Here is a 23,634-nt window from a genome sequence, read left to right on the forward strand (position 1 = left end):
TGCACTAGGAGACCCTAAGGTCCCTTCATGCTCTAACAACCTGACCTTCAGTTGTCTTCAGAGATGAGGTGGGGTGATTTCTGAGTGTGCTTCATGCAAAAGGGCAGCTCAACACTGACTTTAAGATGAAGGATTTGATTCTTGGTGGTGTTCTAGTTTTCAGATGAAGCAAACAGGCCCAGAGAAGAAACATCACTTGCCCAATATTACACACCAGGAAGTAACAATTCTAGAAATAGTACCAATTTCCTGATCTCTTGGTATTTAAGACATTGCAGATAGAATATCCGTTCCTGTTCCTGACATCTAGCAAATTCCCACTTCTTGGTCATCTTCCCCCCAAATCCTACTCTGGTCTAGTCTTTCTTTCACAGGGAAACCCATTAGGTTTAGGATACTGTACTTTTAAGTTTTAAAAAGACTCAGCTTTGCCTCCATTAATATGAAGTTGAGTCATCCCTCCCAGTACATACAGAGAGGAGGGTAAGATTGTGGGGGGCTGTAGGAAGGACCTCGGAGCTTCTTGAGAGTTGAAGATAAAATAAATAGCAGGACGTGAAGAATGTGGCTGACTGGCTCACAGCACACTCACGTCCATGCCCCAAGGAGAAGCAGAGCCCAGAATTCCTGATTCCACACTGTCCCTCCCGCCCCCTCTCCAAAGGTTCAACTTTCTTCCAGGGATGACATATTACCAGAGAAGACCAGGACCTGAAGTCATTTTGATGGGGGGGTGGAGGAAGGAAGGAGTAGAGGCATTATTTCAATTAAAAGCCTCAAGGGAGTCTCTGCCTCAGGTCCTCCCTCCTCACCCACCATCCATTGACTGACCTTCTCCCTTCACCATCCATACTTCTTTGCTCTTCAGGGGCCTGGGAGATCATCTAGCACATGTTTTCTTCAGAGCAGACCTCACTGACAAGGTCTAGGCCTTGGTCACTTGATCTTTGCTGGCCTCAGCCTCTTAGGGCCGCTTGCTCCACTCTAGGCCTGCGATGGAGTTTAGAGCCTGCCTTGAGACCTACTCAAAATGCCCCCAGGCCAGTGGCCTCTGGTTCTGGCTTAGGGTAGTAGAAATCAGCAAGATCCCCTGCCTGGTCACTGCCTTGATGAATATTTAGTTCAGGGCCTGCCCTGGGACCCCAGTCCAGCCTCATGGTACCTCCTGCACTCCAGTCCTGGAATTTCCCAGGTTCTCCCACTTCCAACCACCAGAAGCCCTTAGGCTAAAAGGCTACCTACCCATTTTTCTCAACTTTACCACCACTTCAGATCTTCCCTGCATAGCTCAGAGGAAAAATTGCTTCATAAACTCTTAAAAAACATTTTGGGAACCAGCAGCTTAATCATTATAATATATTATTCAATCAGTTAGAAGTGATTTGGGAGAGAAAAAATGAAGTATATCTTCATTTTAAGTACATCTGTTGTTTTTCAGATGCTATTATTTGTCAGTGAATCATCAATTTTATTTTTTTGTGTGGCTAAGACTATTTGTTCTAATTAAGGATCATGCATGCAGCTAAACTAATGTGCCTTATGTGTAAAATGGAAATTTCAGTCCTGCTAAGCGTAATGATCCTAAATGTGGTGGGTGAGTAATCTCCCCAGATGTTACAAGATACATCTGAGGGGAGTAGGATTGTGAGACCGTGGGATCAGAGCTGTTCTGGCAGGAACCCTGAAGCCCACCAGGACAACCAAGGCATCATATGCATAAGTCCAGCCATGCCATGTGTAAGCCCTCCCCTTCTGCCCAGTGCCACATTGATTCATCACCCTAGCAGACTAACTGCAGACCGAGAACCCCAGGCAGCTCATGGTCTCACTGCTGCTGGCTCAGGCTGGCCCAAAGAAAATGTAGGACCACCATGACAGGATCCTCACTTACTGGCCCAGGTGGGAAGCCAGAGCTTTGGAAATAAGGGCCAGGAAAGAGACAGTTCCTAAAACTGGGATTCCTCCCTGAGGCTTGTTTCCCTGAGACATTTGTCCTCAATCCATGGGCTCATCTCCCAGGTTCCAAGGCACAGACAGAGGGGATGCGTAGTGGAGACAGTAGGGGTGGGGTGGGCTTAAGGGGGCAGGAAGGGAAGGGGAGTTGCCAGCATTTATTAAAAGCCACTGCATTAGGAGGTCTGTAATGAGACAGGAGCCCTTCAGATGAATTGAGAAAGAGGACTTGCCAACTGAGGGTTTATGGTTTTGTGGCTGCATCAAGTGCAAATGGTGGGAAATAAAAACTGAAATGGATTTGTCCTTAACACACAGTGACTACGGAACTTAATTTTTCATATAAGTGTCTTGACCCTGGTCTGTCTCCTCTCAAACTCAAGGCTCCTTTATGACTTTTATGGTTTCTTGTCCCTAAGTGACTGCCTACTTCTCAGGGCTGTGAGCTGACACCCCCACCCCATCCCCTTCACACCCCCAGGCCATTTCCTCCTCTTTGGAATTCATCCCAGGGCCTTTACTCCTTTAATTCCAGTGTAAGCAGCCGTGTTAATCAGATATTCTTTTACTCACTAATTACTCACCCTTTTCAGACAGTCCTGGACATTCGATGGCACAAGAGTTCAGGAAATTAAGGAACCTATTAAAGCAAAAGGCAGGTTCTAAAATTTGCAATGATTTAGCAATGGTTTATATTTTAGTTCAAAAGAATTGCCAGCTCTTGCAAGGGTGTGTGTGTGTGTGTGTGTGTGTGTGTGTGTGTGAGAGAGAGAGAGAGAGAGAAGGACAGAGACAGAGATTCTATCCTTGGGTAATAAAAACCCAGTGGCATGACCTTGGGCATATAGCTCATTCATAAAATGGAAATATTGAGAGTAATACCACTCTCATAAGGTTGTTACGAAGATGGCAGTAAATACTGTGTGCACAATTTCTAACCGAGTGCCTTGCACTTAATTTTGCATATTTTCTTTCTTTCTTTCTTTCTTTCTTTCTTTCTTTCTTTCTTTCTTTCTTTCTTTCTTTCTTTCTTTCTTTCTTTCTTTCTTTCTTTCTTTCTTTCTTTCTTTCTTTCTTTCTTTCTTTCTTTCTTTCTTTCTTTTTCCTTCCTTCCTTCCTTCCTTCCTTCCTTCCTTCCTTCTTCCTTCTTCTTCCTTCCTTCCTTCCTTCCTTCCTTCCTTCCTTCCTTCCTTCCTTCCTTCTTCCTTCCTTCCTTCCTTCCTTCCTTCCTTCCTTCCTTCCTTCCTTCCTTCCTTCCTTCTTTCTTTCTTTCTTTTCTTTCTTTCTTTCTTTCTTCTTTCTTTTTCTTTCTTTTTTTTGGTACTGGGAGTCGGAGGAACTTGTTAGGGACACAAAATAAGTCTGAGTTAAGATTGTGCAGTTCTAATTGCTTATCTGTAGCCTAATTGCAAACAAGGTACAGAAGATATGAGTAAGTGTCAACCAATAGCTGACAAATCTTTTTGTATCCATCCCGCAGGTCCAAGCAATCCCTGGCATTCTGACCAGAGTTCCCCTAGCAATGATCTATGCTTTCCTGTGATCCCGGGGCCAGGCTGCAGCTGATCCCGCAGACAAGGAGGCCAAGCACAGCACAACTGGCTTCAGAGGGTTTGGTTTCTCCTGTGTGGTCTCAAAAGCAGGGTGATGCACTACAAACGGGTGAGCTGCTAATACTCCCTGAAGTGAGCATTGACCAGCGAGGGACAGAGAACCAGAGAAGGCCAGCATTTAGGTTCCTTTCTTTTTTCACTCAACTGTCCTGACTTGCAGAAATCTGCGTTAATGAAATGTGCTACCAAGCAGTAGCTGGCTAAATACCACATCTGCTCATGCTGCTTCTCTGTCTCACCGCACTTTTGTTCATTATTCCTGTTTATCTGAGATTGCATTCATTGCAATATGCTGCAATACACCAATGCATATGCTACATTGGTAGCATATAAGATTTTCCTTTAGTACTGTTTTTCAAGGACTTGGATGAAGATGCAACCTAAAGCAGTGAGTAGCCTGCCAGGAGGAAACAGAGATCCATCAGGGAAGGAGGTGAGAGGAGCTGTCACTGCATGGGGCTGGGCCAGCAAGGTGCTGTGTCAGGGAGGGCTGGCATGGACTCTGAGGCCTGAACATCCAGGAAGGAGAGATGGAAAGAACAGTCTCAACACCAGGAGGAGCCAGAGCTGCTGAAAAAAGCATGTCTGAGAACAGTGGTGAGTGCTGAGGGTGGAGAGCTAGCTTTTGGTTGCTAGAGGAGGCATTGAAAGCCATGCTGGGGACTTCAGGCAGAAGCAGGTCTGTGGACAGTAGGAGCTGAGGGCAGTGTAGAGCCTGGGCATGCTCTTCATTAGACTCCATCATCTTGCAATCAGTTCACACTCCACTCAACTCTTCCACGCTCCCCTCATCAGACAGAACTGGTCTCCCAGGGGTCCTGGACTTCTAGTGACCCATCCCCCTAGAGGAAAGCTTTAAAATAAAATAACATATTACCATTGTGGTTTCCCTCATTTGTTAGTTAAATGTTTCTGAGCAAAACTCAAGATTAGCAAAGCAAACACCTTTGTCTTCTTGGCATCTTTGGGGGGAAATGCACTCTGTTTTGGCTGCTGTTCTAAATTATTGCTGTATTTTAATGTTCTTTTGGATCCTTGACCATAGAAGTGACTTCATCTGGTCAGAACAGCCTCCTCCTCATTGGCTGCTGAGAAGCCTCTGTGGCTGGAATTCCAATGAATATGTGGTTAAGGCTGCAGTTGACAGGGACTCATGTTCATGGGGCTGTGACAAAAGCTAAACACAGCTCTCCCAGCCTCCCTGCCAGGCCTGTAATGCCCTGTGTTACCTCTGCCCTCCTAATGTCCTCATACTCTCCTGCCCTGGATTTAAATTTTGTCCTCTATGTGAAGAGGGGTCTTCATAAAGATTTGAGGAATCTGAAAACATGATTTTGTATGCCCAGAATAGGAGTAAATGGGTAACTCACCTCTCTGCTCCATCAAGGGTCTGGTATGAATATGTGGATGTTTGTATGTGGATGTGTACACAGGTATGTTTCTCTGTGTAAATGTATATGCATATGTGACTATGTGTGTGTGCCCGTGCATCACTTCTTCTAGACCTCTAATTTATTTATTTTTCCTCTTTAAATGTCACTGTGATTTGCTCCTGTTTGGTCCACCTACCTTCAATCCAGTCCCCACCCCTGAAATGACACCATGAGACCACTGGACCTAAGTTCACATTCTCACAGATTCTTCAGTGCAGATGCCCTTGTATCCTATCCAATTTTTACTCTTGTGTATGGACCCTACCCTGTGGAGACCGAGAAAATTAAGGCCATTCCACTTTAAGTTCAGCGTTAGCACAAGTCCAACCATCCCAGACCCCTGGGAATAAGAGCTGAACTTTACATTACTTCAGTTACAGGAAGAAAACAGCTTACAGCTTAATGCCCCAGAAAGCCCCATATTAGAATAAGAACAGAGCCCAAGCCAGTGGCAGGAAGCCCCATATTAGAATAAGAACAGAGCTCAAAGCCCTTGAAAGCCCTATATCAGAATGTAAACAGAACTTGAAAAATTCCTCCACCCCTTCTGGAGGTTCCCTAGACCAGCCCTTAAAACTAAGCTGAAACCCACCTCCGGGTCCAAGTCCCTGCTCCTCTGTGTCAGGTATACTTGGACCCAAGCTTGTAAATGAACCCTAATGTGTTTGCATGGGTGTCAGCATCTTGGTGGTTTCTCGGATTCACAATCTTGAGCACAACAACCCAAGGTTAGTCAAGCTTCATTCTGACGGGATAGTCCCCAGAAGACTACTTACACTTCTGACATGGATTGCAAGTTTGAGAGCTTCCCCAAACCACCCTCAATTTTGATAATTTCTAGAAGGACTCATGGAACTCAGTGAAAATTGCTATACTCACAGAGTCAGATTAATATTTTTAAAGATTTCTTTATTATTATTTTTTTTTAAACTGGAGGAAGAGGAAGAGGGAGAAAGAAAATCTTAAGCAGACTCCTCACTGAGTGTAGAGCCCAATGTGGGGCTTGATCTCACAACACTGAGATCATGCCAAAATCAAGAATTAGACACTTCACTGACTGAGCCACACAGGCACTCTTCAGAGACATATTTTATTGCAGGGTTAGGGTTTAAATTTTAAGCAGACAAGGGAAGAGCCACATAGGGTGTTGTACAGGAGCAGTTTCAATATTTCTTTCTCTGTGGAGTCTTTGCTAGCAAGCCAAGCATCATCTGGCCATGGTGCATAACAATATGCACAGAATGGTGCTGACCAGGGAAAGTCACCAGAGCCTTTGTGTTCAGAGTTTTGTTGGGGCTCAGCCACATGCTGCCTATGTGGCTGACCTTTAGTCTTTTGTCCTCCCAGAGGTCAGGTTGACACCATTAGTCTCTAGATTCTCTGAAAGGGGACAGAAATGCCATGTGTCCAAATCATAATCATGCTGTGTGAACATTACCATCACAAATCACATCACTAGACTGTCAGTGGCCAAAGCCTTTGGATAAACACAATGTCCTATCAAGCAGGACAATCCAGGGGCCTGAGATCCCCTCCCACTGGCTGAGAACAAAGGCCAGACCCCTCTTTGGTAAAGTTAATTCTCTATACATACCCCTGCCAACAGTCCCTGTCTTTGAAATTTGAGGATTGGGAGGAGTAAACAGCATCTCTTCAAATGCTAGGTGACTAAATGTTGCCTCTCAGGGCTGAGTGGCCCCTCCTAATCAAGCAGGAGGACTCTGGTCCTCTCTGCAGGGAATTTCTGCTATGAAATAACCATATTTTTCTAAAAAGAGCCCTTGACAATACCTGCTTGTTTAGGGACCACAGAATTATAAAAAATGAAGCAGCTTACCCACTAAGAACCTTCTGCTACCTCTAAGAAATAGATATGGAGGGACCAGGGAAGATAGTGGCAGAGTAGGAAGACTGCAGGCTTGCCTTGACCCATGAATACAACTAGATAACTATCAAACCATCATAAATACATCAGAAATAGACCTGAAGAGTAGCAGACAAACTCCACAACTAAAAGGTAGAGAAGAGGCCACATTGAAGAAGGTAGGAAGTGGGGAGACATCATTTAAGAGAGAAAAGGATCATGACTGATGCAGTGGGGAGGGAGCTGTGGTCACGGAGACGGGTGAAGAGACAGATTAGCACAGAGGGAAGATGAATCCTCATAGCAATTATCTTGGAAAGCAAGAGGGGCCAAATTTTGAGATTTCTTGTAACCAGAAAGGTCTTAAAGCCTAGAGTTTTAAAAGTCAATGGGCTAGGCTCCAGGAGACTGCAGAGGCATTGGTGCTAATCTTGGAGAGAAGGCAGGGCAAACAGGTTGCAGACATACAGTGTGGAAATAGCAATTGAAAGAGTGCCTAGGGCACACAGTAGAGAGGTTATTTGCTCTTCTTGGAGCATGTCCCAGAGAGGCAGTATTCCCAGAGAAACACCTCTAGGAACAAAGGAACTGATCAGAACCTTATCCCTCCCCCTGCTCCTTAGTATTAACACAGAGATACCTATGGCAACCAGCACAGTGCCAACACTACTACCTAACTTTCTTCTACTAAGTCCCACCCTACCATACTCTGGGGAAATTGTCCTTCCCAGTCACCTTCCCCTCAGTCCCAGGGCAGTGGGTACCTCCTTCAGAAGACTAGGCCAAACCCCTGTCAACAACATCTCCAACCTTGGAGTTTTTGTTCATAAAGTTATTTCCCTAAGAATATAAGTAGCTGACTTTCCTAATACAGAGAAATAGGCATAGACTTAGACAAAATAAGAAGACAGAGGAATTTGTCCCAAATGAAAGAACAGAACAAGACTACTGCCAGAGAACTAAATGAAACAGTTATAAGTAGCATGCCTGATAGAGAATTTAAAGTAATGGTCATAAAGATTCTCACTGGACTTGAGAAAAGAGTAAAGGACATGAGTGAGAATCTTAACAGGGGGATAAGGAATAACATAGCAGAGATACAGAGAACAAACATCATAAGAAATATGCATGATGGATTACATAGCAGGCTGAAAGAAGCAGAGGGACAAATTAATGACTTGGAAAACTGAATAATGGAAAGCAATTAAGTTGAACAAAAGAGACAAAAAGAATTATGCAAAACAAGAATAGACTTAAGGATTCAGTAATTCCACCAAACATAATAACATTCACATTATAGAAGTTCCAGAAGAAGAGAGAGAAAAAGGAGCAGAAAATTTATTTGAAGAAATAATAGCTGAAAGTTTTCCTTACCTGGGAAAGGAAACAGATATCCAGATGCAAGAAGCACAGAGGACTACCAACAAAATGAATAAAAGCAGATTCACACCAAGACACATTACAATAAAAATGGCAAAATATGGGATCCCTGGGTGGCACAGCGGTTTGGCGCCTGCCTTTGGCCCAGGGCGCAATCCTGAAGACCCGGGATCGAATCCCACGTCAGGCTCCTGGTGCATGGAGCCTGCTTCTCCCTCTGCCTGTGTCTCTCTCTCTCTGTGTGACTATCATAAATAAATATAAATTTTTAAAAAATGGCAAAATATAGTGATAAAGAACAAAAAATTTCAAAAGCAGAGGACAAAATAAGAAAGTTACATAAGGCTATTATGGTGTTTTCTTTTGTTTTTGTTTTTGTTTTTTGTTTTTTGTTTTCAGAGACATTCCAAGTCAGAAGGGAGTGGTATGATATATTCAAAGTGCTGAATGGGAAAAGTCTGCAGCCAAAATTACCATCCAGCAAGACTATTATTCATAATAGGAGAGATAAAGTGTTTCCCAGAATAACAAAAATCAAGAGTTCATGACTACTAAACCAGTCCTGCAAGAAATACTAAAGAGGACTCTTTGAGTGGAAAAGAAAGAACAAAAATGACAGTATGAAGATAGGAAACACAGAAGCAGTAAAAATGAATATTTTTGTAAAATATCAGCCAAGAACTCACAAAATAAAAGGATGTAAAATATGACAAGATATAACTTAAACAAGGGGAGGAGTAAGGAATTGGTTGATGATCATCAATTTTTAAAATTAGTTCATTTATTTATTTGGGAGAGAAAGAGAGAGTGAGCATGAATGGGGAGAGGAGCAGAAGGAGAGGGAGAAGCAGACTTCCTGCTGAGCAGAGAAGCTTATGATGGGCTCAATCCCAGGACCCTGAGATCATGACCTGAGCCAAAGGCAGGCAGATGCTTAACCAACTGAGCCACCCAGGCACCCCTGATGATCATCAATTTAATATACACTGTTATATGCAGATGTTAATTACAAACCTAAAGGTAATCGCAAATAAAAACAGTAATATAGGTATGCAAAAAATAAAGAGAAGGATATCTAAGTAAAGAAAGCCAGAAAAATGGAAGTAAACCAAAAGAAGAAAGGATTAGAGAGCAATAAAAAAACTATGAAACAACTAAATGGAAATAAGTACATTTCTATCAATAATTGCTTTGAATATAAATGTGTTAAATGCTCCAATCAAAAGACATAAGGTGACAGAATGGATTAAAAAAAAAAATCAAGATCCATCTATATGCTGCCTACAAGACTCATTTTAGACCAAAAGACACCTGCAGATTGAAAGTAAGGGGATGGAGAAATATCTCTCATGCAAATGGGTGTCAAAAGAAAGCCAGAATGCCACTACTTATATTAGACCAGATAGACTTTATAACAAGGACTATAATAGAAGACAAAGAAGAGCACTATATAATAATAAAGGGGACAATCCAACAAGAAGATACAGCAATTATAAATATTTATGTATCCCAAATGAGAGCACCCAAATACGTAAAACAGTTCATAACAAAACATAAAGAAATGAATTTACAATAATACAATAATAGTAGGGTATTATATCATCACCTCATTTACATGAATGGACAGATCATTTAAACAGTAAATCAACAAGCTAACAATGACTTGGAGAGACACACTGGAACAGATGGATTTAACTAATTCAGAATATTCCACCTTAAGACAACAGAATACACATTTTTTTCAATTGCATATGGGATATCCTCCAGAATAGATCAGATATTAGGCCACAAAACCAGCTCCAAGAAATTCAAGGAGATGAAAGTCACACTATGCATCTTTTCTGACCACAATGTTAAAAGGAGCTAAAAGTCAACCGCAAGAAAAAAATCCATACACTACAACAAATACCTGGAGGTTAAATAAGATGCTATTAAACAATGAATGAGTCAACCGGGAAATAAAAGAATAAATTTTAAAAATACTTGAAACAAGTGAAAATGAAAACACAACAGTCCAAAACCTTTGGGATGCAGCAAAATTGCTCCTAAGAGGGAACAATATAGCAATAAAAGCCTACATCAGGAAGCAAGAAAAATTTCAAATAAACAACCTAACCTTTCATTTAAAAGAGCTAGGAAAAGAGTAATAAATGAAAGCTAAAACAAGCAGAAGGAAGGAAATAATAGAGTATAGCAGAAATAAACGATATAAAAACTAAACAAAATAAAAAAGCCAAAAAGCACACAGAACACACACACCCCATAGAACAGATCAATGAAACCAGCAGCTTATTATTGAAAAAATCAATAAAATTGATAAACTTCTAGCTGGATATATCAGGAAAAAAGATAAAGGACTCAAGTAATTAAAATTACAAGTGAGAGAGGAGAAATAACTAACACCATAGAAATATAAAGGATTATAAGAGAACATTATGAAAAACTACATGCCAATAGGACAACCTAGAAGAAATGGATAACATGGCACTATATACAGAAAAACCCAGAAAACTCCAAAAATGAACAAAAAAAGTTAGAACTATTAAACGAATTCAATAAAGTCACAGGATGCATAATTGATGTATAGAATTCTGTTGTATTCCTGTACGTCAGTAATAAAGTAGCAAAAAGAGAAATTAAGAAATTAATAGCAAGGGAAGTCCGGGTGGCTCAGCAGTTTATCACTGCTTTCAGCCCAGGATGTGATCCTAGAGACCCAGGATCGAGTCCCACGTCAGGCTCCCTGCGTGGAGTCTGCTTCTCCCTCTGCCTGTGTCTTTGCCTCTGTCTGTGTCTCTCATGAGTAAATAAATAAAATCTTTTTAAAAAAGAAATTAATAACAATACAATTTATAATTAAACAAAAATAATAAGATACTTAAGAATAAACCTAAGGAAACAGTTTTAAGACCCATACTCTGAAAACAATGATGAAAGAAATTGAAGATGATACAAAGATATGGAAAATATTCCATGCTCATGTATTGGAGGAATATTAAGTGTCTTTACTACTCAAAGCAACCTACACATTTAATATAATCCCTATGAAAATGCCACATGAGTATTTCTCACAAAGCTAAAACAAACAATCCTAGACTTTGTATGGAACCACAAAAGACTCTAAATAGCCAAAGCAACCTTGAAAAAGAAAAACAAAGTAGGAAGCTTCACATTTCTAGATTTCAAGTTACATTGCAATATATTAAAAATATATTACAAAACTATTCAAGTATATTACAAAACCTGTGATGAAAACACTATGGTACTGCCATGAAAAACAGACACATAGACCAAAAGAACAAAATAGACATCCCAGAAATTAATCCACAACTATATGGTCATTTAATCTTTGACTAAGCAGGAAAGAATATCCAGTGGGAAAAAGATAGTCTTTTCAACAAATGGTGTCGAACTGGATAGACACATGCTGAAGAATGAAATTTCTAGTTTTTGAATTTACTTTTGTGTATGGATTAATTCCTAGAAATATATAACCTATCAAAACTGAAACATAAAGAAAAAGAAAATTTGAATAGACCAATTCCCAGCAAAGCTGTTGAGTCAGTAATAAAAAAATTACCCCCCCAAAAAAGTTCAGGACCAGATGGCTTCATGAGTGAATTCTAGCACACATTTAAAGAAGTGTTAAAGTCTAGAAAGAGCTTTATGCTAATCAAAATAAGCCAGTAAGAGAAAGACAAATACCAAACGATTTCACTCATTTGTGGGATTTAAGAAATAAAACCAACAATCAAAGGGGAAAGAGAGAGAGAAAGGGTGAGAGATGGGCTAATAGGTGATGGGAATTAAGGAGTGCACTTGTGAGCACCAGCAATGCATGGAAGTATTGCGTCCCTTGTGCACTTGAAACTAATATTATACTATACGTTAACTAAATAGAATTAAACATCAAAAATTTTAAAAGAATACATAAAAACTAAATACTTAATAAAAGGAAAAGAAATAGATATCTGGAAAAGGAGGCATAGAAATGGATGAGAAAGAGAAAAAGGAGGAAAGAGTAGAGACATAGACATGGCCTCAACCTTGTTAAGAAACATTTAAAAATTGTACAGATACCCAATTTGGGTCTTTCTGTTAGAAGATAATTCTTCCCGGGCAAGAAAGATAGGATGCACAAGCTGCTTGCCTGGTGTGCAACCCACTCTAGTGCTTTCACAAACCTCCTGGCATTAGAGACGCAGCAGGACTGCGCAGAACAGCAGATGCCAGAGCGATTCTGTTGACGTGGCCGTCTCAGCTCCCAGAGAAGACAACGTGGTGAAACCTAACAGACTGACAGGCATCGAAGGTTGGTAGACGTCCATCGTGTTAGCTCTGTGGGAAAGGACAAGATGCCCTTATAAGGGACAGTGGCTACCGAATCGGTGCTCTGCATTGATTTATTGAGTACCTACTGTGGGGAAGGCAGGAATCTGAGCCCGGGGAAGATTAGCAGAAATGGACAGGGAAACATCCAGCCCCTCAGAATTTCACAATTTACAATCACAATGATGAGTGAGGCCTTCCATTTGAGGCAGTTGAGGATGCTGTGGTATGGCACAAAGCAAGCAATATTCTTTGGCATCTAGGTGAGGGATAGTCAGGGACAATTTTTAGGGGAGACGGGATGACCTCGGAAGTCAAGGAATGGTTACACTTTGGTAGGTGAAAAGGGTGGGGGTTCAGGGTAAGGCAATACAGAGGCAGTAAAACTTGAAGGTGAAGGCCTGAAGGTACAAGGCCCGAGGCATGCTAGAGCAGCAGTACGTGGCCTGGTGTCATTGCGTTGGCAGCATTACAACATCTCGTCTCAAAGAATCAGATTTTAAAAGTATAGCCACTTTCATGGCCTGGAATGGCGTCTTGGAAAAGGACCCAAAGGAAAATTCATTAAATAGAGGCAGGTATAGGGTAAAAGCCACAGCTCTCTCAGCTGAAAAAGTCCTTTTTCCTCATTTACATACTTGAGCTTTCAATTTGATTCACTTTCTAATGTTTGTTTTTGTTTGTTTGTTTCCATAACTAAGTTGACCCGCAGCAGAGAGAGCACTGGGCATTTGCGGCAACTGGTACAGGAGGCCGTTGTCCACGGATCTTCCACTGGTCCTTGAAGAAGAGTTATCCTGAGGTAAAAAACAAAATTACAGCAGCAGCCAAAAATGGAGTCACATCCTGAGACACTTTCTTCATGGTGTGCGTGACCCTGCAGGCTATGGCCAACTGGAACATTCCAATGTTCCACAGGGGCTCTTCCATGAGAGTGATGAGGATAAGTGCAATTCCTAGTTCAGCTAACATTTCTTTCTAGTTCTTCCAAGGAGGTGTATGTTTGTGTGCATGTCCTCTCATTCTACCCTCCCTGCAACCTCTTTCATATATTTTAGTTTTTAACTTTAATATAGTTAACATAGATTGCAATATTAGTATCAGGTGTTCCGTGTATTCAAAGACTCTATACGTCACTCAGCACTCATTATGACAAGAGCAATCCTTAAATTTTATTTATTTATTTATTTATTTATTTATTTATTTATTTATTATTTTATTTATTTATTAATGAGACACACACACACACACACACACACACACACACACACACAGAGGGAGGCACAGACACAAGCAGAGGGAGAAGCAGGCTCCATGCAGGGAGCCTGATGTGGGACTCCATCCGGGTCTCCAGGATCAGGCCCTGGGCTGAAGGATGCACTAAACCGCTGAGCCACCAGGGGTGCCCCTCACCACCTATTTACCACATCCCCCCCACCCCTTCCCCTTTGGTAACCACCAGTTTGTTCTCTATAATTGTCTGGTTCTTGGTTCGTCCATCTCTCCTTTTTTCCCCTTTGTTCTTTGCTTTGTTTGCTAAATTCCACATGTGAGTGAAATCCTATGGTATTTGTCTTCCTCTTACTGGCTTATTTTGATGAATGTCATAGTCTCCAGCTCAATCTATGATGTTGCAAATGGCAAGATTTCATTCACTTTATGGCTGAATAATATTCCATTGATATATATATATCACTCGTTCTTTATCCATTTATCTATTGACAAACCCCTGGGCTGCTTCCATAGCTTAGCTATTGTAAATAATGCTGCTATAAACGTAAGAATGCATATATCACTTAGAATTAGCATGTTTGCATTTTTTGTGTGAATATCCAGTAGTATGATTACTAGATCATACGGTTGTTCCATTTTTAACTTTTTGAGGAAGCTCCATACTGTTCTCCACAGTGGCTGTACCAGTTTGTATTCCCACCAATAGTGCACGAGAGTTCCTATTTCTCCATATCCTCTATAACATTTGCTATTCCTTGTGCTTTGATTTTGATCTATCTGACAAGTGTGAGGTGGTATCTCACTGTATTTTTGATTTGCATTTTCTAGATGATGAGTGAAGTTGAACATCTTTTTATGTGTCTGTCTGTGGATATCTTTATGGAGAAACATCTGTTCATGTCTTCTGCCCATTTTTTAAATTGGATTATTTTTATGGAATGTTAAGCTGTTTAGGTTCTTTATATGTTTTGGATACTAACCCTTCCTTTATCAGGTCTGCAATTTGCAAATATCTTCTCCCCTTCAGCAGGTTGTCTTTTAGTTTGGTTGATTATTTCCTTCACTGTGTAGAAGCTTTTTATTTTGGTGTAATCTCAAAAGTTTAATTTTGCTTTCCTCTCCCAATTCTTTAGGTTGCTTTTTGTAGTTCCTCTCTGTTCCTTCTCTTGCTTTCTTCTTTCATTATTAGTTAGCTTTCTTTAGTGAAATATTTGAATTCGTCCTATGCTCTTTATTTTTTGCATATCTATTACTGTTTTTTTCCCAAAGATTTTATTTATGTATTCATGAGAGACACAGAGACAGAGGCAGAGACACAGGCAGAGAGAGAAGCAGGCTCCCTGCAGGGAGCCCAATGTAGGACTCGATCCCAGGACCCCGGGATCACACCCTGGACCGAGGGCAGACATTCACCTGCTGAGCCACCCGGGAGTCCCTCTATGACTGTTTTTTAATTGGTAGTTACCATTTGGTTTATATGTAATATCTGCATACAGCAGTCTGTACTAAGCCAACGGTCACTTAATTGTGAACCTCTCCCCTCCCCCCCAATGTTTCTGATTTAGGTATCATATTTTACATCATGTTATTTTGTGCTTCTTTTGACTGATTTTTCCAGGTATGCTTAGTTAGTTAGCTATTTTTGCTTCTGTGCTTCCTATTTTTCTTTCTCTTATTTCTGTTTTTCCCCCCACTCTGCCGCAGAGTTCCCCTTAACATTTCTCATATTGCTGGTTTAGTGTCATGAATTCCTTTAACTTCTGTCTGGGAATCTCCTTATCTCTCCTTCTGTTCTGAATGATAGCCTCGGTTGTAGAGTATTCTTGGCTGGAGATTTTCCCTTTCAGGACTTTGAATATATTGTGCCACTGTCTTCTGACATGTAACGTTTCTGTTGAAAATATCAGCTGATAGCCTTATGAGGTGTCCTTTGTATATAACTGTCTTCTTTTCTTCTTGCAACATTTAAAATTTTTTCTTTTCATTATTTTTTGCCATTTTAATTACCATGTGTCTAGGTGTGGACCTCCTTGGGTTGAATTTATTGGAGGACCTCTGTACATTCTGGATCTGAATTCATTTACCTTCCCCCATCGGGGAAGTTTTCAGCTATTATCTTACCAAATACATTTTCTGTCCCTCTTTCTCTCTATAGTGCTTCTGAGATCCCTATAATATGAATGTTATTACATTTGATGATGTCACTTTCTCTATGCTTATTCTCCTTACACAGTATTTGTCTCTTATCTGTTCAGCTGGATTGCTTTTCCTCCAGGTCACTTATACATGCCTGCTTCCAGTAGACTACTATTTATTCCTTCTATTGTATTTGTAGTTTTGTTTATTGAGTTCTTTATCTCTGACATGTTATTTTTTATCTCTTTGCCAAAGGCCTCACTGATGTCCTCCACCCTTTTCTGAAATCCAGTGAGTATCTTTATAATAATTACTTTAAATTCTCTGTCAGGTGTTTTACTTATTTCTGTTTCATTTAGATCTCCTGTTGTGATTTTGTCCTATTCCTTTATTTGACATATATTCCTCTGTCTGCTCGTTTGGTCTATTTCTCAGTGTCTTTTCATGTGTGTTATCAAAATCAGCCATGTCTTCTGGCTTTATGAAGAAAGCCAGTGTCCCCTGTTCACCAGAACCTAGCACTTCAGAGAAGTTTCCTACATGTGTGGCTTGCATCCTGCTATTGTGTATGAGTCACTTTTTATTTCAGTCTGGATGTCTGCACTAATTTTCTGCCTATTGTGGGCTGTACTTGCTTTCTGTGGTATTAGTGAGACCCAGGCGAGCTGGCTCTAAGGTGGTATGATTGTAGGAGGGCCAGGGAGCAGAGTGGGAGTGTTAACAATGTTCATGCCTAGCTGCAGGTCCTAGGCCCAATCCCCCAAGCATGGTGGCCACTAGTGCATGGTGTACAACAGTGGTGGTGGCTGGGGTGCAGCATGCAGCAATGGTGGCAGTGGATGGGGGCCACAGATGCTGGGCAAGGTTCATGGAGCATTAACAAAAAGGCTTCTCTGCCACAATATCTGTGGGAGAAACTTGTGGTGAGGTTTTGGTCTGTTTGCTTACTTGTTTTTTCTTCTTTGCCTTAAAACTTGAAGAGTTTTGTGATTAAGATCCTATGGTGTGTAAAATTGCAATTCTCAGATTCAGTAATAATCTGTGTTTAAGCCAGTTGTTTACTGGACCACATAACTCCATAACATCCGCATCAATCTGGGGACTTCTTTGGGTTAACATTTCATCATGTGACTTCCCTGTGCCTCTGTGTCCCTTCAGTGAACTGCAGACTACTGGAACTTGACTCTAATGGGTGTGGACTATGGTGTGGAGTGAACTGATGGGAAAGAAATCAATGCTGAATGTACCGGTTGTGACTTTGGGGTCTTGAAACTGTGATGAGCAGGGAACGAGAGTGAGCCAGTAGCTTGTGCTAGTTCTGGGGTAGTCCTTATTTCCTCATGAAGATGATGCTGACTTGGGTGCAGTTAGAGAGTCAAGTACCAGAGATTCCATAAATTTGGCAAGAGCAGAGGGTATGGAAGGTTAAAGTAGCTGCAGCAGCAGCAGCAGCACGTGTTGTTATAAAGCATGAAAAAAATAACTTTATATAAGCCCTTATAGTCCTTTCTAGTCCCCAAATGAGCATAAAAGTGACAAGGATGAAATGGCAAACTGGAAAGTGTGTGATACAGCCATGAGGTTTCTTTCCCTGACACTCCCTGAGATATTGTTTGCTGTCGGTAATGGACATGATCTAAAGCACTCTTTTGCCCCTTCAGGTATTATCAGTTATCATTTCACAAAGAAATAAATCTGCCAGCACAGAGAATCCCCAATGGTCTTAATAGAATAAACCCATTGACACTCTTCCCTAACCTTCTCTTACCCTTGAAGCATTTCAAATGCTTTTAGTTTTTCTCACTTGTCTCAAATACAGAGATGTAGCATGAGGAAAAGGAACCATCATGGCCTCTTTCTTATATGTTTACAGAAATTGGTAGAGTGTGGGCAAGAAAGTGGGATAGCCAGAAACTGAAGGCAGGGGAAACAGGAGGAGGAAAGAGGGGAAGGGTGGAAGGGAGAGAGGTGAGTGAAGGGGGAGAAAGAAGAGATAGTGTTGGAGAGAGGAAGGATGAGGAGAAAAGAGAGACGAGGAGAGAAAAAAATGGAAAGGAGAGAATTTTTTTGTGAAACGCACATAATACCCTCAAAAAAATGGGGATGAAGATAAAAGCAATTTTAGTGATATTCAAGATTAAAACCTCTACAAGAATGCATAATAAAAGCATTAACAATTCCAGACCCCCCACCCCCCCCATAGAGGAGCACAGCCCCTCCAGGCCAGCACTAGTCCCTGCCTGCTTGTTCCCCGGCCCGAGGCCCACCCCCAGTGCACTTGTATGCAGCACATTCACGGTGTGACTGAGTCTCTGGGACAGAAATCCTTCACTCTTCACAAAAGAACATCTTACATCGATGGAGCTTCCATTCCTTGGCATTTGTTTGGAGTTTTATTCAATAAGGGGGTCACTCTAGGAAAAAGCAGTCTCACCCCACGTGCCCAACTTACCTTCATAAAGCTATTTCATGAAATGATGTGATTCACAAAAGATGTTTAAATTGTTTTGAGACTGAATTTACCAAAATGTTCAATGATGTCATGTGGTCTTTCATAGGCTTAAGAGTAGTTGTCTCTCTCATAGCCACAAGTGCCTGGAAGATGTGCAGACCTGCATCCCTCCACGGTGACTCAGTGTACATTCTGAGCCCGTATCCTTTGGTTGATTTTTTTCTGAGAGACCACGAGAAAACCTGTCCAGGTTAAGATTTATCTAATCTTAATCATATCCACCTCCATAGGAATCTGGGTAGCAGTAGACTAGGAAACTCCAGAAAGCTGAGGACAAGAGGCAAATGTCCCAGGTGAGAAATGAGTGAAGAGGAGAGTGGAAGGAAGGCAGTTTCCATGGAGGGTGACCATGCAGTCCCACCTGCAATGTCATCAGTCTGCTAGTGCATAATTTACCCCCCCGCCCCCATGCTGGCTGCATCGAGGTGCCCGGAATCTCTGCGTGGGCAGGGAGCCAAAGGTGAAAAATTGATACTTGCTCCTCATCTTCTAACTGACAGGAAGGATCTGAACAGGGGTAAAATGGTTTCAGGACGTTCTTTACTCACCTTGCCTAAATTTCTATCAATAGACAACCAAATCCCTAGAAGTGCCCTATCTTCAATTATCCACTGAGAGTCTGGGGTCTCCAGCAGAGTAACTCTCCACAAGAGCTCAGAGTAAGCTAATCTTGTCCCCAAGTGGGGAAATCATGGGGCAGACTGTTAGAAGGTTTTCTAAGAAGACTCCAGAGCCATGTTTAGGATAGGTGGATGGAGGTGAAGACTGAATATAGGAAAACAAGATATCAACAGGAAACCTTGTCTGCTGTAACCGGAGTGGGGCCATCTTTCCAACAATTACATCGTTCCCCGGTGTCATGCTGCAAAGCACTGTCCAGGGCTTCAGATTACCAGTTCTATTTCTTCCTTTTCTAGTTCCTACGCCCACTTCTCACCTTCCCAGAAAGAGGGAAGGGCAGAGGTCATCTCACAGATGGCTGGGTGATTGCCTGACTGTACCTGGTACAGTTTCATAAAAGCTCCTGGGCCCTGAAGTGTTCCTTTCATGAGGCCAGCTGGAGGGAAGTGCCTGGATGTCCATCTCACAGACAGGCAGCTGTCAGAGAAATTGTGCAGCCCTGCTCCACAGCTTTCTCCAGTCTCATCCAGCCACATCTGCTATCTAACCAAGACTAGTAGGAAACTTCAGAAGGTGAGGGACTCACTGTTCTCCTCTTTCCTTGACATCCTCATCCCATTTAGCCTGTGCCAGGCTGAAGATCACCTTTCAGAATCACTGAGAGACCGTCCACTCTCCTTGATGAGGCATTTTCCTCCACAAGTGAAACAAAGACCAATTTCCTTCAGAAACTTGGAGGACTGTGCCGAGTCTCAGCCAAGTGTGTGAATTTAGGCTGCGCTTATTGACCTCATCTGAGTCCAATGGGCCCAAGCTACTACAGGGGAGCTCCCCTCTCCGAATGCCAGGAGACTAGTCCCTTAATCAGCACCCAGTCACTAGAACTGCTCACTGACATGAGCTCAGACTCTAGCACCTCCCAGGAGGGAGCCCGGTCCCTTGCCTTACCTGAGTGTTATCCCTTCCACTGCCAGCAGACTTCTTCCTCTCCATTAACTCCACTCCAGGGATGTTAATTATTACCATAGAAATTGTATAGAGAAGTAACAAAAACAACACAAAACTAGAATGTATATGGAAGTCAAGTGAGAGACATGCGTTGCTATTTAAAAAGAAAAAAACGTGTACATAAAACTACCAACTTGAACAGTTACTTACGTCTCCTAGAATTCTACTTCTCTGGTCCCTAAGTGTGAACATATGATGCGGTTCTGAAATGTAAATGGGCTTCTGAGAGGGATTTTGTTTTTCTTACTAAAGCAGTTGACATTTTTGCTCCTGTCTGCTCTTCTTCATGCTTTAAGAACAGATAAAATGTTGCAGGTACAGCTACAAACCTAAGAACAAAATTTATGGGACTTTAGTTTGATGTCATGGAACTAACTCCAAGATGACAACCTGACACTGGTTGTTATAATTCCAAAAGTATAATGATGCAGGGGAAAATGATTTTTAAGCTACGATGTGCTAAGTGTGGGGTGTGACAGTTCATGATGTTATTAGTATGATTCTATTCTAAATTATTTTAAGGATATCACATGATGTTTAGTGTGGTTGGTAGAGATAGATCTAATTCTTCCGATTATATCTCAATTGGTATCTGTGATCAAATCAGCCCTAAGACCTACATCTATTAACTCCCCGTGTAGTGTGATTTTCCTGGGGAAAGAAATTAGGTGGTTAAGATTGTAGCAGGCAGATATAAAATACAAAATTATCTATGAGAGAATATAATTTTAAAGAATAATGTGCATAGCTTTAGAAACAAGCCAGTAAAATCAAAGTGGAGTTTTAAGAAAAGAAGGGAATTTGTCACCTGAAGACTCAAACTTTCCTTCTCCATTACCTCCGTCACCCCGACACTGCCTCCCGCCCTTTCTTTTCACCACCTCCAAACACACAAGGCTTCCATCTCCACGTCTCCATGTCTCCACGTCTCAACCACCTCAATCACCCCGACCCTGACAAACACTGCCTCACTTCCAAAACCGCCATCAACACAGCCCCATCTCCCATATCCAATCTCTCCCACTATCACCACCAACTGACCCACCATCTCCTCTGTTCCTCCAAACCATCACATCAAAATCACCTCCTCCCCTCCAACACCTCCATCTACCATGATTCTGACCTCTTTCCATGCAACACCTCCATCATGCCAACTACTCCCTCACCTCTGCCACTTCACCACCTTTAACAGGCCAGCCCACCTCTCACTACATCTATTACAACCCTGTATTCACATCTTCCCCTTCATAACTGCAATCACAATACCACAGCTTCCTGCCTTCATCCCAGCAGTGCCATCACACCAACTTAGACTCCCATTTCCTTCCCTTGAGTAGCACCATCCATGAATACTCCCCTCCTCCCCTCCACCACTTCCGTCCTACCAACACACCTCTCATTGCTGCACCTTCATCACTGGAAGCACTCAACTCTTAATTTCATATGCTTCCCTCCATCAGACCAAGACTAATTCCCACTACCTCTTCTGCATGACCATTACCACACCACCACATCTCTACATTCTCTTTTCCTCCACCTCCAATATTCCAAAGCTACCTCCTACTGCCTCATCTCCACCGAATCCACCACACAAAACTGATTCACATCTTCTCCCCTCCACAACCTCCATCATAGCAGCCTGCTTCCTATTTCTTCCCCTCTACCATGGCCATCATGCCTAACCAGATTCTCACCTCCTTTCCTCTACCTCCATTATCACAGCAACCCTGACTCCTACCTCCTCCCTGGGGCGGGGGGGGGGGGGGAGGATCATACATAGAAATTCTATCTAGAGGTACATGATGATACCAATCTTGTATCCCCTCTCCTTCTTTCTACCACATCCATCACACCAAACCAGGCTTTCATTTCTTACCCTCTACCTCCATCACCAAATCTAGGTCCAATCATCTCATCTCTACCTCCTCTATCATATTAAACCACTTCCTTTCCTCTTCCTTCCAATATCCAACATACTGGATTTTTGTAAAGTCATCTCTACACCCAGTGTGGGGCTTGAACTTATGACCCTGTGATCAAAAGTCACATGCTCTACCACCTGGGCCAGCCAGGTGCTCCACATCCATGTACTAATCTCACCCTTCTACCACTCCCATCATACCAACACTGACATTCATCTACTCTCTTCTATAAATCCAACCAAACCACCTACTACCTCATCCCCTCCACCAGCTCCATAATAACAGCACTGTTGCCCATTGCTTCTCCTCCTGTCCTCCATCCCACAAACACCATTTCTCTACTCCTGCATTATACCACTGCTATCATTCTAAACATGGATTAGGAGGTGTGAATCAGAGTGGGTATGATAGAGGTGGACTCCATAAGAGATGGGGGATTGCTGGGGATCCCTGGGTGGCTCAGCAGTTTGGTGCCTATCTTTGTCCCAGAGCGTGACCCCAGGATCCAGGGATCAAGTCCCCCATTGGGCTCCCTGCATGGAGCCTGCTTCTCCCTCTGCCTGTGTCTCTGCCTCTCTCTCCCCCTCTGTGTCTTTCATGAATAAATAAATAAATATTTTTAAAAAAGAAATGGGGGATTTCTGATGTGTTGGAAGTCATGGGAGGGGTGGGAGTCAGAATTGATGTGATGGAGTGGTGGGATGATAATCTGTGGCATGTAGAATTTGTGTAATGAAGGCCATTTAGGGGAAAAGGTGGCCTTTAGAGTTGGAGTAATGAAGGTATGGAATAAGGGGGTTGGAATCTGATTTAGCATCTTGGTGTTGTGGAGGAGACGACATGGCAGGCAGGTTGATATGAGTGTAGGTAGTAGAGGGCTTACAGGATTGGTAAGATGGAGATCATAGTGGAAAGAAGTCATGTTTGAGGTTATGACATTGATAGAGGGGAGGTGGTAAGAAGTGGATCATCTTATGAAAGCAGTGGGAGAAAGGGAGAGGCAGTATTGATATGAGATGGCTTGGAGGGCAGGGGGTGGGGTTCTGGGTTGTTGGGATGGCAGTCATGGAGGGCAAAGGTAGGATCACAGTTGGCATGATGGTGCTAGTAGAGGTGGCCTGTAGGAAGGCGCTGGGTGAGAAGGAGTTTGTGGACAGGAAAGAGGTAGCAGACAGGACTTATGACCTCTTTATCTCCAGGTATATATGTGGCAGACGTATAAAACTGAACGTACCCAAACAGAACTGACCCCACGAAATCTATCCTTCCCTGCTCTTCCTCATCTCTCTAAAAGAACTGAGCCAGAAAGGGCTAGAAGCATCTAAGACCAAAATTCTGAGTCAGACTTGATTCTTCATTTTATTTCATATCCCACATTTAGTTCATTACAGATTTTCTTCACAGTTTTTCTACAGTCCGTCACGAATCCATCCATTTCCCCTCCATCTTTACTACCACCAACTCAAGCTGATCAACCATTATCTCTGACCTAGATGAGACCTTGGCCCCATCAACCTTTGCCACCCCTCTTCTCCTCCTCCAGAAGAAAAAAAAAATATATCACTCAATGGTAGAATGATCTTTGTAAAGTATAGGTCAGGTCATAGCACTTCACTACTTATAAGCTTCA

General features: G+C 42.1%; 1 long non-coding RNA gene across 1 annotated transcript in view; it reads left to right on the forward strand.

Annotated features, from left to right (window-relative positions):
- Positions 1-12,422: 12,422 nt before the first annotated feature.
- Positions 12,423-23,634, forward strand: part of LOC125755041 (uncharacterized) — a 31,506-nt gene continuing 20,294 nt past the window's right edge. The window contains exons 1-3 of the long non-coding RNA XR_007410541.1: positions 12,423-12,555; positions 13,274-13,374; positions 16,197-16,232. This is a non-coding gene — a long non-coding RNA (uncharacterized LOC125755041). The remainder of the gene's footprint in view (positions 12,556-13,273; positions 13,375-16,196; positions 16,233-23,634) is intronic.

The sequence above is a fragment of the Canis lupus genome, chromosome 5 (assembly GCF_003254725.2).
Source record: "Canis lupus dingo isolate Sandy chromosome 5, ASM325472v2, whole genome shotgun sequence".
NCBI lineage: Eukaryota > Metazoa > Chordata > Mammalia > Carnivora > Canidae > Canis > Canis lupus.